Source organism: Sorex araneus, chromosome 4 (assembly GCF_027595985.1).
Source record: "Sorex araneus isolate mSorAra2 chromosome 4, mSorAra2.pri, whole genome shotgun sequence".
Lineage (NCBI taxonomy): Eukaryota > Metazoa > Chordata > Mammalia > Eulipotyphla > Soricidae > Sorex > Sorex araneus.
The window spans coordinates 99421481-99437929 of NC_073305.1; the positions used below are offsets into that span (position 1 = coordinate 99421481).

At 37.7% G+C, this 16449-nt stretch overlaps 1 pseudogene; it reads left to right on the forward strand.

The window, feature by feature from the left end:
• Nucleotides 1-14667: 14667 nt before the first annotated feature.
• On the forward strand, nt 14668-15983 carry LOC101549247 (dnaJ homolog subfamily A member 1-like; annotated as a pseudogene).
• The last annotated feature ends 466 nt before the right edge of the window (nt 15984-16449 follow it).

A 16449-nucleotide genomic window follows, 5' to 3' on the forward strand; every position in this document is an offset into this window, starting at 1 on the left:
TAATTTTTAAAATTAAGATTAACTCATGTTGGTAAAAATACCCCAAAGAATAAAAAATGTGCACCCTCACCCCATCATCTCAGTTTCACCCTATCCTGCCTAATCAATCCTATTTGTGGGATTTTATAATTTTTCAAAGATTTTATATGCACATCCAAGCAATTGTTAATATTTTTTCTTAGAAATAGTCCATTTTTTTAACATAAAGGTTAGCAGAGAAAACAATACTGATTTTTGCTTGTTTTTCACTCACCAATAAATGTAATTTTTTTTTCCTTTTGGGTCACACTTGGCGATGTTCAGGGGTTACTCCTAGTTCATGCACTCAGAAATTACTCCTGGCGGTGCTCACAGGACCATCTTACTTCAGCCCCAATATATGGTAGATCTTAACTTATTAATAATATAAAGATTTCCTTCTTAAAATTTTGATATCTGCCTAATCACTTACAGTTTCTCAGTAATTGTATTGCGTGAATATGCTATAATTTCTTAAAAATTTATTTTTTGGTGCCACACCAGTACTGCTCAGGGCTAGGATCAAACTCAAGTCTCATGCAAGCAAGATATACATTTTACCATTAAACCACATCGCTGGGTCCCAACATGGCATCAACAATTTTGAGAGATACTGTTAAATTTATCTCCATGGAGATTTTACCAAATCACATCTCCACTCAGAATAGGTAAGAGTGTTTTCCCAAAATCTTATCAAAATCGAATATCAAACTTTCATATTTTGTTAGAATTTTAAATTAAATTTCATAAATCAATTTATATTGTTCATCTTTTCATAATAAGAACTCTGCATTATGGGAGAGTAACGGTTTATTCGGTTCATTTGGCTTTTTTTAAAAAATTGGATTGAGTTATCAGTTCTGGAGGCTATTAGTATGTTAGTAAAATTAGCTTTATTATATCAGGGCAAATAGTCCTCTCACTTTAGTTGTTTGGCTTTGCTTAATCTTATTTTCCTTTGCCATGCTGTTGTGCTTCTTTCGGAATATGTGGTAAAATGTATCAATCTTTTATTTCAGGGCACTATAGATGTCTTTTTATGAAAAGTTCAAGAATTATGAAAAAAGCACTAATGCAGAAGACACATAAAAATCATGTATTTTAACTTTCAATAACATGTATTATGTTTTCCCCAAAGAAATTGATTTCTGCTCAGTGTGTCACTTGAAACTGCCAAGAAGGTTAATGCCCTGAGCCTTGGCTACAAAGTAGGATCTAAGCCTGTGGAGTTACAGAGCCAAGGGATATTTATCATGGATTTTTGGAAGGTGCCCCCTCTCCCTGGGAGTCAGTCTACATTCTAGAGAAGCTTTCAGCCAAATGTTCATTCTTAGGGAGCAAAAGGCATAGGAGAAAAAAGATAGGCAGCTTAGAGAGGAATCGGCCCATAAAAATTAAATCCTATTTTTTTTTAACAAAACCTCCATGAAAGGTTTCAAGTAGACTAGTTTTATTATTGAAAACCCAGGTTCCTCTCTAGATAATAATAACATAACTATAAAGGTGCTTTGCATACATTTAAAATCTAAGCCTCACAACAACTTTATGAGTTTGGTACCATTACCAGTCTGTAGAATATAGAAAGACGGTAAGTGACTTACCGTCACTTATATAGCTAGTGGTGAGATATATAACTTAAAGTCACACTTACATTTTAGTCTATTCTAAAGGCCACTTTTGTCTCCTAAGGCATAAAGTGCCTTGTCTAATCTTATAGATGACTTTTTCCATAGACTAACTACTTTGGCTTAGAAGGGAAGAAACATAATTATTCATTTACCAGCGATATCAAAATTTTTTGAGATTCCTTGAAGTATTTCTCTTTTCTGGTTTTAACATAGTAATAAAAAATGTGTGATAGAAACATTATATACAAGTTTGAGTTAGTGTGAACTCAGTAATAGGCTTTATCTATTTTTATATTTCTAGCATCTAGCTCAGTACCTGACATATATAGTCAATGATGCCTGCTGAAAGAATACACGAATGAATGAATTCTCTCCTCATTATCCTCCTACTTATCTAACTTATTTGGTTTTAATTTAATTTCTTGATTAGATAATACATTTACACGGTTCAAAAATCCAAAGGATACAAGAGAATATGTAGTAGATGCCTTTCACCCTTTATGTTTTTATACCAGTGCCTTTTTCCATAGGTATTTATGTGGATTATTGGTTTGTTGTGGATTCTCCACACATTTCAAGTATTTTATTTTAGAGTAAAAATAAACATATAATCCCTTTAACAACACAATTCTTTTTGCAGAGGAAGAGGTATTTGGATCATGCTTTGGGGCTCGGTGTTTAGGAATCACTTTGGGTGGTGTTCAGGGAACCATATGTAGTGCTGGACTTAGAACTGGGGTTTATTATGTACAAGGCAAGCACCTTAACCCTAGGGTTCCTCAGGCCCAACAATCCGATTCTTAAAAATACATATTTATTATAAAGATGAAAGGCTTATTACAAATTCAAACTGTGTAGAAAAAGAAGAAGAAAGAAGCCTTGTTACTAAATAGTTCACTAAAATGTCTTTGGAGGGGCTGGTGAGATAGGACAGCAGGTAAGGCACTGGTCTTGCACACAGCCAACACAGGTCTGATCCTTGACACCCTGTGTGAAACCTGAGCCAGCCGGGAGCGAAGAGCCAGGAGTAAACCCTGAGCCCTGGGACTTTCTTTTGTTCATTATTGGAAACTCTAACTCTTTACTTCACCCTGTTTATTCCTAACGATGAGTCTAATCCAGATTTTAACAAGAAATGGCTGATCACGTATTCTGGCAACATTCCAACCGGCCTTTTCACAGCAATAGCTGCTGCATATTGACTGGCACCTTGGGCGAATCTCAGGCAACAGTTGTAGAACAGTGACTTTCAGGGCCTGAAATTTCTTGCTTTCTGACACAATCATTGCAGGATAAGGACCACACACTGAGGAGTAATTTGAAGTAGGCATTTTGAGGGAGTGTTTTTTGGCGGGTGTATGTGTGTGGGGAGGGCAGGGGAGAAGTGTTATTTGTTTTGTTTTGCTTTGGTTTGGTTTTGGCATCAAATTCTTTTACTGTGGCAAAGGTTAAGTCTGCAATGGGCATTTGAACAGTTAGTATGCAGAGACTGAGATCTGTGCTCCATTAACCTGCCAGTTCTGATAAAAGAAAATCCTGAGTCGATGTGGTTCAGTGCGTATCGGTAGGGATATATGCTAATGTGGAACAAAGAGAGTGGCAGTCAGAACTCCATCCTTAACTTGCTTTTTCTTTTAAAAATTTTTATTGAAGAGCCATGATTTACTAGGTAACTGATAGTTGTGTTTTAGTCATACAATAATTCAACACTGTTAGTCTACCATGTCAACTTCCCTCCTGTATAGTTCCCAGAATCTCTCCCCATCTCATCTCCCACTCCACCCTTGCTTGTTAACTTGACAGGCACATTACAAAGTTTCAGTGGTTGCTGCTTAGATCTCATGTGTTCCCTTTTGTTGCATCTGTGTTTTAGATATATGGCTATACCCCTCACTCGTGTCACTGGGATAACTGAATCCCACATGCCTGCTTCACTTGCTTTTTCAAGTTAAAGAATTGTCTTAAACTAGGGGCCTAACTAGTCTAATAGCAAGAAGAACCTAGTGTAAATAGCCTCTGTGTAAATACCTGGCAATTTTCTTTGTGCTCTGTGTGTGTGTGTGTGTGTGTGTGTGTGTGTGTGTGTGTTTAAATCTGACACATAGAGTAATTGTTTTCTGACCCTTAAACTGTGCACTATGGTAGCCGATTTACTTTGGTCTACCACATTAGCTGTTAGCCACAAATTAAAATCTGGATTCCCACAGGTTTATGAGGAGTTCGGCACATAGTAAGTGCTCACATAATATTTGTTGAGTGAATATTAATACATTCGCATTTAAGGCAAAGGAAATAGGCTAATGAAAGTGAAGTTCAGCATCTCTCAAGTGACCTGATCCTAATTGTGGTCTTTCTAGTCTATCTTCACCATCTCCCTTACCTGTTCTTTGTTCCTTTGAAATGAGGACTATCTCACGGTGATTCAATAAAATTAAAAAAAAAGAAATGAGGTATTGCTGTCTCAATTTACTTCAAATGACTCTAATTTCCTCTGACAGACTAATATCTCCAAGAAACAGATTTACTCATATTACTACCCTGCATGAAAGGTATTCTCTACCGGGCACTCAAGACTCTAAATAGTATCGCCCACTGTTCTGTTTACCTACTTTTTTTGCCAAACTCTTTTTCTAAAGTCCAATTACACTGGACTATTTCCCATTTCCCAAGAAATATCTCCTTTGGTCTGTGTGTGACTATTGGGATCCCATGGATTCTGCAGTATGAAATCCATCAAAGCATTTATTGTGACATATTTCATTATAATTACTCTCTCTTCACAGGATCTGATATCTCTCCCTTCTTTCTTATATTGCACATTTTTATATACATATCATTCCTATTTCTAAATTATGAGTATTAAAGGACAGGGATTTGCTTATATTTCTATGCTCATAGAACAATGTTTTCCAACTTCTCTGAAAATGAAAACCCAGTATGTGATCCTTGTTAGGTGGAAATTTTAAGTAAGTTTAGATTGAGACTTAAGAATTTTCAAACTATACATTCTATGAATGATTAACATCTGAAAAATGTTGGGAAATTCTCTATAACATTGAGCAGAGCATTTCATACATCAGACTAGTCAATAAATGTCTGTTAAGTAAGTTCCATGCCCCGTAGTTGGTCAGAGAAGAGGGAAGAAGTGTATAATAGACAGCCAGGTTTATATTTGACTTTGATTTCTCAGGAATATTGCAGGAGTAGTTTAATGAGACCATCTTGGGAGATAATAATTTAAATGTGGCCACAATAATTCAATTTTCACACCATATTCAGATACTTTATAGCAAAAGGGAAGTATAAAAAAGAGCTGGTATAAAGAAACTTATTTAAAATTTTAACCATTCAGAGATGCTCAAATACAATTATTTCACTAAAATATTAACTGAAGCAGTAGAAATAAACTGTCTATTTTCTAAAGGGTATTTTTGAGTTTTGATTCACTAACCCTTGACATTCTAACCATTCCACTTCCTGAAGAGGTTGAGCTCAAAAGCAGAAGCAATTCCCATCCAGAGTAACACCTCATGAGCGGTGGGAAAAAAACTGAAAACAAGTTTAACAAGACCCCCAAACACATTGGTATTTAGTTTTTAGCTTTGTTCACTCATGCTTGTTCTATATCTTCACTCGCTCATCTTCATCATATATCTTTTCTTTATGGAAAGATTCTGCATATCACCTTCTGCTTTTGAATGCTTTGACTTCCTTCTGCTCTATAAATTCTATTTATTGTAAGAAGTGATGTCCTTTCCTTTGAATGATTTAGGAAGAACTTTCATACCAGTTTCCTTTCTAGACAATTGGAAACTTGTAGACTTATTGTCCTATCCTTGGTGTTTTTGTGGTCTAAAAATTCTGACCAATGAACTAGATAATGTTGTTAGGAACATAGCACTACTTGTGAGTGAAGTGACCAAGGGTCATTGGTCTTGGTGAGGGCCATTGGCAGGAGCAATTAGAAGGATATAAGGAGGGGAATGTTCTGAGGCTTAGCTGCTCTGAGATGTGTCTATTATTTTTCATTCCTTCTATTCCTCAAAAATGATTATCCAAAGGATATTTTCTGGCAAATAAATTTCTTATTATTGTTTATATCTTATTTATTTCTAAGTATAATATATTCAAGTCCTTAAAGCTATTACAATTTTCACTAAAAATGTTTAGTAAATAATATCATCAGAGCTCAGGGGACATAGAGTCAAGCAGAGCAGACATCTGTGAAGCATTCTATTTTTTTTACTGTGCCCTTTTTCTTATTCCTTCCTGACCTTTGTCTGCAATCGGTAAGACTCTCACATTACTGTTCACAAGTCCAAGGCAGGCGCATTAGTGGAGTGTCAATAAGTGCATTTGAGCTAAGTGCTTCAAAGACAAAAAAGACAGAGACAGGCGACAAGGAGGGGAGACACAGGGGGTTAATGTTAGTTGACAACGACAGCTGTGTCATGCTGGGGAAGGAATCATGTCTGCAACCAGCTTCCATCTCCTGGAAATTTAGCTGCATCCGGCACAAACCCAATGATGCTGATTTTGTGGGGTCCACCCAGAACTTCCTCAGGGCTTTGGCTTAGGTCTCTGATTCTCTGTATACATTCTCCCTCCTATAGGGTTCACAGATGCCGCCTCATTTTGGGTTGTATGAATTTGGGTAAGAAACCCAGACTCTTCATCAGTTTCTTTTCTAAGTTACTCAGAGACATGAGTGTTGTATACATTTTAGTAACTGTTTTTGAGAATTTAGATGTTTAGAGGAGAGACTGATTCAGTGGGTGCTCAGTTTTCTACAGTTCATTGCTGTTGTGGTCCCTATCCCAACTGGAAAGAAACTTCCCCCGTTTGGGTCTTGAATGCTCCTTTTCCTACTTACTTCCCCGTAAGTGGTATGTAAATACATTTTCTTGTGTGCAAGGCCTGGGTTCACCTTAGAGATTGGGATCGGAAGTAATGGGGAATAGGAAGTAATCAGGGCATTGATTACTGATAATGTGCGAGATGATATAGTTATATATCCAAAGCATAGACGCAACAATACTGAAAAGATAAAATCTAAGCTGAGACCACCGAAATTTTTAAAGTGCCTGTCAAGGTGGCAGGCAGGGCTGGGTGGTGGTAGTGGTGGTGGTGGTGGGGGTGACAGAGCATGGGAACACTGGTGGAGGGAAGTTGACACTGTTGGTAGCATTGATGTTGAAATATTATATGCCTAAAACTCAATTATCAATAATTGTAAACCACTGTTCCTTAGTTAAAATTAAAAAAAGAAAGAGATGGGATTTCAAATCTGCTTCAAACAAGAGTGACTAGTCAATGTTCCCTTCCTACCAAATCATCTTTAACTAAATGGTGTGAACAGATGTTATTAGAGATAGGGCAGTAAGTAACACAGGGACAAAATAATGTAAATGGATATTGAAGTTAGAGTAAAGTGAGTGAATGAGAAAAATAAACAGGCATGACTCCAATTCCTAAGTTTAGCACACGGTTATTAAGAGATCCATATTAAAGATTTAGGAAGAAAGACCGAAATTAAAAAGAATAATTATTCTTTCAACTTCACAGACCAATTTTGCTCCTCTCTCAGTTATTCAAACCTCCAGTCTTCTCTTTATTTTTAAATTTTGTTTTTGTTTGGCAATCCAAATTTTATAAATGAAATAATTTCCGATCCTCTTACATAGGTGACCTTTTTGATTTTCAAGAGATAGCAAGGGAATATGAACTTTTAAATGGTGTACAATTTAGCTATTAAATAGGATTTGTTCTAGAAATGTAAGTTGAACAGAACCTGTAACAGATGGCCCAGAATCCGTGAAAGATAGTAAATGCATCTTTAATTTGTATCAAATACCTCCCTTTTCTGCAGGGAGCAGAGGAGAAAGGAGATTCACAAACACCGGAATAACTTACTGTCTGAGCACAGTCATAGTGCATTTTTGTTTTTCAAGATGGCATATGTTTTCCTCATCATTAAATGTCTACTAAATTATGTTGAAATCCAAAAGAAGATTATAAGTCAGATATGTATGTGTGTAGAAAATATACACGAGAGGGAAATCCAGTTTGATTTTTTTGATCCTTACTTTATTACAGATTGTGTGACCTTGACCAAAAGAGTGAACTAGCCTTCAGGTTTTCTAGGCATCCTATAGAAAAATTGGTAAAATCCGTGAATCTTTATTTCAGGGACAAAAATATATTGTCCCTTAGGATTGTTAAAGATGATGACCTTCTTATTTTACTGAACTTAGGATTGTTAAAGATGATGACCTTCTTATTTTACAGAACTTTTCTCTTAAAATATGAGCATTATGGATAGTCAATATAAAAAGATGTGACCCGAATGGCTAATTCAGTTAGCTAAACATTGTTCAACTTTGTTATTCCAGGTTAACATGAGGGAGGGAGGCTTTGAATTTTTGTTATAAAATGTTAGAATGATTTTAGGGCTGAGTATTGAAGGTCAAAGATTATCTATTTTGGTTAATGATCTGAAGAAAGGATATTTAGGATAAAAGTAACATAAATTTTCTGTTCATTTATTCTCTTTATATTTTTAGTTATATCCTTATCCAGCTTTTCTTTTTATAGTTTGTGGCTTTCCTAGGTAGGGATCCCTCAATATTTTGTTTAATACTTTTATAAAGGAACTAAACACAGTCGACAGTGGGAGCTAGAGACCCAAAGGTTAGAAAGGAACTAGAATTTGTTTCCTATTGTCTTGGTAAAACTGAAATCTCAGGGACTGAAGTGATAGCACAGCGGGTAGGGTGTTTGCCTTGCACACGGCTGACCCAGGTTCTATTCCCAGCATCCCATATGGTCCCCTGAGCACCGCCAGGAATAATTCCTGAGTACAGAGCCAGGAGTAACCCCTGTGCATTGCCGGGTGTGGCCCAAAAAAGCAAAAACCAAAAAAAAAAAAAAACCCAAAACTAAAAAACAAACTGAAATCTCAGATTAACTGTATTAAGTCATTATTTATAATTATATTTAAAGATGTAGTAGATCTTTTAAACTCTCTGACTACCCAAATAAAATCAGAGAAACAAGAAAAAAATACTATGGTGGTGATAGTATGTTTTCAGGGAAGAAATTCTATGAGACATTTCCACTGAGGAAAATGGCAAAATGATTAATTTCTTTCTATTGATTTTATATTTTAGCTCTTCTAAGATGTTACTAAACAGAAACTATGAAATTCATTTTTATTTTTAAAGAATGGACAGAATCTACCTTGCATTATTTAAAACTCCTTAATAGCATATCTGGAAATAAAAGTATGTCATTGACCAGAAACTGCCAGTAAAATAACAATAATGCAAATACTAAACCTTAGATTAAAAAGAACTGGAAAATTCTATGGTAATTATTTTCTCACAAAAATTATGTAGTGGAATAAATTAGCATCTTATTTAAATGCAAACCAAAGAGTTTTACTAATACCTGCCAAGCGATTGGATTACAAAGGGAAGCTTTTCCCACTGAAGGGCTTATTATCATGTTCTGGAGAAATGAATCTTTAGTTGCTATCCATCACAATTCAATTGAAGAATTCTTTTAACTAAAACAAGAGAGGAAGTACACAGGATAATCTGTAAGAAATACTTGGAAGCATTTAAGCAGTAACACTTTATTAGGTCCATTGGAATATAATGAAATGTTCTCACCAAAATAGAAACAGTTGGGCTCTCACCCAAGTTCAGGCTCTGACCCAAGCTTGGACCTTCATTATCTAACTCTTTGTAATGAGGGTAATGTATGGTCTTCTGGACTCCTCAGTTCCTATGGAAGAATACACAAAGAATAAGCTGTCTAACCACAGAGCAGTGTATGAAGTAGAATATAGAAAAACCTGAACACCATCATTAGAACCAAAAATACCATATATTTAAGTGACTATACCATGTATTTATTGAGTATTATGTTAAGCTTTCATTTCTTAAAGAGTTGAGACAAAAAAGGGCTTAATATAGCAATAACTAGGCAGACAATTTAGGAAGTTTAGGTGCAATTTTTCCCCTGAGCATATTTTTATTGAATTTAAATATACATATAACATATCCCATGAGAAAATACACAATATCTATGGAAGATAAAATATTTGCATGCTGCATTTTTTGCTATAAGAAATACTAGGCAAATAACTTTGCTACTTCTTCAACTCACTTGTGAGGAACATAAGGTCCTTGTTCCGGTAGGATCCCATAATAGTTTGTGTTTCTGTGATAGTTGCCTGAGAAGCTGTTAGTTAGATATGCTTTGATGTTTGTGAATTTCTCAGAATCACTGAACAGATGATAAGAAAATAGAAAGTTTAAAGAAGTCATAGGGATTATCTAGGGCAATGCCCTTCTCCGCAGCTCTACCTACTCCTCACCTTCACGTACGCTTTACCCACCTCCCTTTCAGGTAAACAGGCTGAAGCAGAGGATTAAAAGGATTAAGTGATTTTTCTCCAAGATTACAGAGGCTGTCAAAAGTAAAGCTGAAAGTGGATTTGAGGTCTTCTCATTCTGAGACCTGGCCCTTTTCTTTACAACTCTGCTTCAGTCATGTAGCGTAGTTCCTGACACTGCACAGCAATGCCTCTCAGCAGGTTTTCTGCATGAGTCACACATTCCATTGTTCATACCACTCCTCAGAGCGTGCTGCACCATTTTCAGAGAAGTTAGACTTCCTTTTTTCATGGGGAGTAGCTGGAATGCTTTCAGCCATGTGGGATCATTATGGGAGTTGGCTGTGTAGTCCTCTAGAGTTTTACTCTTTTCTTCTCCCCATAATCAGCGCTTCTCAAGCATTTAGGAATTACCAATTACTATAATTAGTACTAATTTCTTTTGGTTTGTTTTTGAGTCACACTCAGTGGTTCTCAGGAGCTACTCCCAGCTCTGTGCAGAAGGCATCACTTACTGTGGTGCTCAAAGGATCATTCAGTGGTGGGGATCAAAACTGGGCTTCCTGTGTGAGAAGCTTGCACTAAGTCCATTAAACAATCTCTGGCCCCATTATTGCTACTTTTAAGTTTCCAATATTCTTGCTCATTTTTGAAGTCTATAATGGCAGATATCCATATCCAATACGCATGGGTAGCTTGCCAGGCTCTGCCATGCAGGATCCATACACTCGGTAGCTTGCCGGGCTCTCCAAGAGGGGCAGAGGAATCAAACACAGGTCAGCCATGTGAAAGGCGAATGCCCAACCGCTGTGCTATCACTTCAGCCCCAAAAACAGTAACAATAAGTCTCTCAATGAGAGATGTTACGGGTGCCCGCTCGAACAAATCGATGAGCAACGGGATGATAGTGACAGTGACAGATAATGGCAAAATTCATCGATCTCCTCTTAAAAATCTTTTTGTATGCACCTCATCTGTGTTTAACCTCTGACACTACATGTAGACCCCTGAGCACCACCAGGAGTGATCCTTGAGCAGACAGGAGTAGGATCTGAGCTCTGTGGGATGTAGCCCAATCTTGCTCCCTGTCCACTACAAAAGGCAGAGCCACTGATCATGTAATATACTGATAAGAAATATCATTTTCCTACGAAAGTCTAAATTAAAAGTCTGAAACAATTTCTATTATATTTTACAAACAATTTCTATTATAATACATAATGAGTAGAGTGTAGGAAACAAAGATTTTGCAAACCATCCTGGACTGTCGACTACACTTTATGTACTAGAGGCTTAAGATGCACTTGTGATTAAGATGGGCTCAAGCAGCCCATCATGTTCTCCTTCATTCTCTTTCTCAAGTTTCCCACTGCCCTACCACTGCAGAAGAGGACACTAATTTCTCTCTGAAAAAGGAGAAGCTTTCAGATAGGGATCTGCTCCTTCATGTTTCCTAAACCCACATTATCTAGAAAAACTCAATAAGCTTCCAGAAAGAAAAAAACTTCTCCCATAATTTAAGAGTTTCCTTTTTCTTCTTCTTCTTTTTTTAAATTAAATCACCAACAGATACAGTTACAAAGCCTTCATGATTGAGTTTCAGTCACACAATGATTGAATACTCATCCCTCCACCAGTGCACATTTTCTACCACCTATGTCCTCAGTATATCTCCGCCCCCATCCCACCTCCTGCATCTACAGTAGACAATTTCCATCTTACTCTTTTTCTACTTTTGGACCTTATGGTTTGCAATACAGATACTGAGAAGGCATCATGTTTGGTTCTTTCTCTACTTTCAGCACACATCTCCCATCCCGAGTGATCCCTCCAACCATCATTGACTTAGTAATCCCTTCTCTATCTCAACTGTATTCTCCCCCCTGCTAATGAGGCAGGCTTCCAACTGTGGAACAATCTTCCTGGCCCTCCTCTCTACTGTCCTTGGATGTTAGTCTCATAGTATGCTATTTTATATTCCACAAGTGAGTGCAGTCATTCTATGTCTGTCCCTCTCTTTCTGACTCATTTTTCTTAGCATGGTACTCTCCATATCCATACATTTTAAAGCAAATTTCATGACTTCATCTTTCCCAAAAGCTGCATAGTATTCCATTTTGTAGATGTACCACAGTTTCTTTAACCAGTTGTCTGTTCTCAGGCACTTGGGTTGTTTCCAGATTCTGGCTATTTCAAACAGTGTAACAATGAACATACAGGTGCAGATGTCATTTTTACTGTTTTTTTCCACCCTGGGATATATTCCCAGAAATGGCATTGCTGGTTCATATGGAAGCTCAATTTTTAGTTTTTTGATGAATACCCATATTGTTTTCTAGAAAAACTGGACCAGTTGGCATTCCCATCATCAATGAAAGAGAGCTTCTTTATTCCCACATCTATGCCAGCACTTATTGTTCTTGTTATTTTTGATGTGTGCTAGTCTCTGTGGTTTAATATGAAATACCTCATTGTTGTTTTGATTTGCATCTCCCTGATGATTAGTAATGTAGAGAATTTTTTCATGTGCCTTTTTGGTAATTTGTATTTAAAAAAATTTTATTAGAGAATCACTATGATGTACAGTTACAAACTTTTGAACTTTTGTGTTTGCATTTCACTCATACAGTGATTGTTTACCCATCCCTCCTCCAGTGTCCATTCACCTCCACCAATGATCCCAGTATCCCTCTCACCACCCCCGCCCCATCCTCCACCAGCCCACCCTGCCTCTGCAACAGGGCATTTTTTTGTTCTCTCTCCTTTTGGATGTTGTAGTTTTCAATAGAGGTATTGAGTGGCCTTCATGTTCAGTCTATAGTCTATTTTCAGTCCCCATCTTCCAACCTGAATAGATCCTCCCAATATCCTCTACTTGGTGTTCCCTTCTCTATCTGAGCTGCCTTTTCCCCCCACTGTATTTATTTTTTTGAGGAAGTTTCTATTCATTTTAAAAAACGTTCTTAAACCCACTTTGACAGGGAGGTTAAGAACATTTTTATCTGGAGACAGTCTGCCTTTAGGTCTTGCCTTTTCACTTACAAGCTGAGTAATCATCAACTATATGATCTGTGCCTTTGTTTTTATTGCAAACTTAAAATAGCATCCAGTATGCAGTGAGTACTAAATAAATGTAGCCATCATAATTGTTCAAGACTTCCATCTGAGCCCTGGCTCTTCTTTTCTTCACAATAGTAACCCTCTCTTTGATACTTTTATTCTGTCATGACTGAGATCTGGTTTTCCTTGTACTGACTGTTAAGTGTCTCTCTTTAGATAATCTTTTGGAAAAGAGACTCTAGACTTGGTTCTTTTGCTTCCTTATTTTTTCCAATTCATTTTTTTTGTTTTGTTGTTTTGTTTTGTTTTGGGGTCACACCCAGTGGTGCTTAGGGCTGATTCCTGGTTCTATGTTCAGGGATCACTTCTGGAGGGCTTGGGGAACCATATGGCAGTGTGCAAGGCAAGCATCCTACCTCCTAGACTATTTCTCCACTCATTCTTTTTCCCCCCTCATTTACTTAAAAAGTTCAGTGTGTTGGGTAAGTGCCAAGTGCCATAAAATAATTAGTTTGAACCTAAGGTAGATTTGGAGGGCAAGGAAGACTTAAAAGAGGTGACTTCTAAAGAAAAGTTTAGTTGGGGATTAGCTAGGCTAAGGAAACAAAACGTTGTTCTAGACTGATGAAATAAAGGAAAGGCATGTCAGTGCAATTGAGAAACAGAGGAGAGAATGGGTGAAGTCAACAAGTGGTAAGAGAAAGGTCTGGGAAGACAAGGAGAGGCCTGAATAACAAAACTGAACTTTAACTTGAGGACACAAATGGCAGACACTGGAAGTGCCAGCACAGTTGTGAATTTTATAAATACTATCACTGTGATTTAAGGATAGTCATAAAAAATTTAAGGCCCGTGGGCCAGTAAAATGATCAGATCAGATTTCATTTATCTTTTTGTTTAGGGTCACTTCAGGCTGTGCTCATGAGTCATTCCAGGTAGAGATTAGAGGATCATATATGCGCTGGGGATTGAACTGGGGTTGGCCATATGGAAGACAAGGACCTTAAGCCCTATAATAAAATGACCACCAGCTCCAGATTTATTTTTTAGAAGTCCTGGATTAGAGGGATCCAAGAAGGGAGGGAATATAAGTATAGGAAACTTGTAGGACATTGGAAGTTTTAAGGGAGAATGTGATGATGATATTTATAACTTTGTGGTTCTAAGAGGTGAGGGTTTAAAAAGGGAAATAAAAGATCATAAATTGAAGAACCCAAGGAGACTTGGAGGTACTGTAAAAATATACTAGCACGTCTCAATATCATGTCATCTAGCACTGTAGCCAACCTTGGAAATTAGATACTACCTTCAAGAGCCTAACTTCAGCTTGCTGGTTCAAGTTCAGTGCCACCAAGGGAAGCCAGAAGAGGCTCCTAGAGCAAGGTTTTATCTCCATGGGCACCCAAACTTCCAGGGAAAGTGAGATGTTGACACAACGGAGCATTAAATGGAAAGACTTCAGGTGAAGGAAGATACCAGAGATACAGATATTTTTTAAAAATGTAAAAAGGGGGAACTTTCCAGAACGGCAGCTGGGGAAAGAGGCAGAGGAAGAGCCGCGGCTGCCCGAGCTGCGCGCACAGCCAACGCCCCTCCGAAACCCCCGCCCTCCACACTTCCACCCCGCTCGCTCGCCAACACCGGCCTCGGCCCCGCTCTCCGGCTGTAGAAAATGGTGAAAGAAACCACTTACTATGATGTTTTGGGGGTCAAACCCAATGCCATCCAGGAAGAATTGAAAAAGGCTTACCGGAAACTGGCCTTGAAGTACCACCCAGATAAGAATCCAAATGAAGGAAAGAAGTTTAAACAGATTTCTCAAGCTTATGAAGTGCTCTCTGATGCAAAGAAAAGGGATTTATATGACAAAGGAGAACAGGCAATTAAAGAAGGTGGAGCAGGTGGCGGGTTCGGCTCCCCTATGGACATCTTTGATATGTTTTTTGGAGGAGGAGGAAGGATGCAGAGAGAAAGGAGAGGTAAAAATGTTGTGCATCAACTCTCTGTAACCTTAGAAGATTTATATAATGGTGCAACAAGAAAGCTAGCCCTGCAGAAGAATGTGATCTGTGACAAATGTGAAGGCCGCGGAGGTAAGAAAGGAGCAGTAGAGTGCTGTCCCAATTGCCGAGGGACTGGAATGCAAATACGAATTCATCAGATTGGGCCTGGAATGGTCCAGCAAATTCAGTCTGTGTGCATGGAATGCCAGGGCCATGGGGAACGGATCAGTCCTAAGGACAGATGTAAAAGCTGCAATGGGAGAAAGATAGTCCGAGAGAAGAAGATTCTGGAAGTTCACATTGACAAAGGTATGAAAGATGGCCAGAAGATAACATTCCATGGTGAAGGAGACCAAGAACCAGGACTGGAGCCAGGAGACATTATCATTGTTTTAGATCAGAAGGACCATGCTGTTTTCACTAGGCGAGGAGCAGACCTGTTCATGTGTATGGACATACAGTTGGTTGAAGCATTGTGTGGCTTCCAGAAGCCAATATCTACTCTTGACAACTGAACTATAGTAATCACTTCTCATCCAGGTCAGATTGTGAAGCATGGTGATATCAAGTGTGTGCTAAATGAAGGAATGCCAATTTACGTAGACCATATGAAAAGGGTCGCCTTATCATTGAATTTAAGGTAAACTTTCCTGAGAATGGCTTTCTGTCTCCTGATAAACTCTCCTTGCTGGAAAAACTTCTTCCTGAGAGGAAGGAAGTAGAAGAGACTGATGAGATGGACCAGGTAGAACTGGTGGACTTTGATCCAAGTCAGGAAAGACGGCGCATTACAACGGAGAAGCGTATGAGGATGATAAGCACCACCCCAGGGGGGGTGTTCAGTGTCAGACCTCTGAATTAGTGGGCCAGTGAGTCACACTGCTGGCATTCCATGTGCAGTAGTGAATGAGGGAAGGACTATCAGTAATAATACTCACTACTTGCAATTGTTTTGTTTTAATATTCAACTATAGTAGTGTTTTAAAAGTTAAATGAAGAATAAACTCAAATATGAAAGCTCTGAAAAAAATGTAAAAAGGAATGAAAAAGCAGGAATATAGAATCTATAGTTGGAGTTTACTGTGTGAGTTAGATTTAATAACTGGAGAAAATAATAGAAGAACAATTTTTATTGAAATATTTATTATTCAAATGGAAAAGTGAACATATAAGTGCATAGGATAATGTATTTCCACAAACTAAACACATTTATGGAACATTCATCTAGATCATTATAGAAATCTGTTCTAAACTTTTCTAGAAACTTTTTTCTTCTCATTTACCTACCCAAGGATAACCTTTATTAATTCACCTTATTACACATAAATTTTGTATGTTT